Here is a 663-nt window from a genome sequence, read left to right on the forward strand (position 1 = left end):
TGCAGGTCTGTCCATGTAGATTTCAGAATCTACACATAGTTGTAGGCTTAACATTTGAGCCCCTGTATTGTTTGGTGAGGTGGAGCCCGAGACAGCCGGATTTTAAAATATTCATATGTGGGACATGGGATTTCTAGCCCGTTCATTCCTTGCACTCATGAAAGTCTGTCTGTCTGCAGGAAATAAGTGATTTTCAATGACTAAGACTCCCAGAGGCGGTGTGTGCACGGTGCAGCTCTTTAGTATAAAAGCAGCCAGTCGCACTCGCGCCTCACAGAGAACATGCTTGTGCAATGCAACAGAGAGGCTGCTTGTTCTGAGAGAGGAGCTCATTACGTAGTTTTCTAATGAGGAAACACTCCAGGTGAAGGAGTCATCGTTCTCGGGCGCAAAACAAGACAAAATAAAAAACAGCTTGGATTAACGTGCTTTCACATGCATCGAATCATTCCCATGGATTTTACATTGCACAGGTAAGCAGAGTAGCTTTTAAAATGTTAACTTTACATGAAAAATGTGTGTGTGTTTTGTTCTTCTTTTATATCAGAAGATAGAAAACCTATGACTGCCCACTTTAAAGCAAACTCTTTAAAAATGTAAAAGAAACGACTAAACTAAACTTCTGTCTGTCCTTATGGGCTTTCAGCATTTTTTAATAGTTCT

The 663-nt window shown here is 40.9% G+C and overlaps 1 pseudogene across 1 annotated transcript in view; it reads left to right on the forward strand.

Annotated features, from left to right (window-relative positions):
- The first annotated feature begins 210 nt into the window (after window positions 1–210).
- LOC309705216 (prostaglandin E2 receptor EP1 subtype-like) overlaps window positions 211–663 on the forward strand; it is a 7,456-nt pseudogene continuing 7,003 nt past the window's right edge. The window contains exon 1 of the transcript XR_014280865.1: window positions 211–473. The product of XR_014280865.1 is annotated as a prostaglandin E2 receptor EP1 subtype-like (transcript). The remainder of the gene's footprint in view (window positions 474–663) is intronic.

This window comes from Aulonocara stuartgranti (genome assembly GCF_965226115.1).
Source record: "Aulonocara stuartgranti genome assembly, chromosome: 4".
Lineage (NCBI taxonomy): Eukaryota > Metazoa > Chordata > Actinopteri > Cichliformes > Cichlidae > Aulonocara > Aulonocara stuartgranti.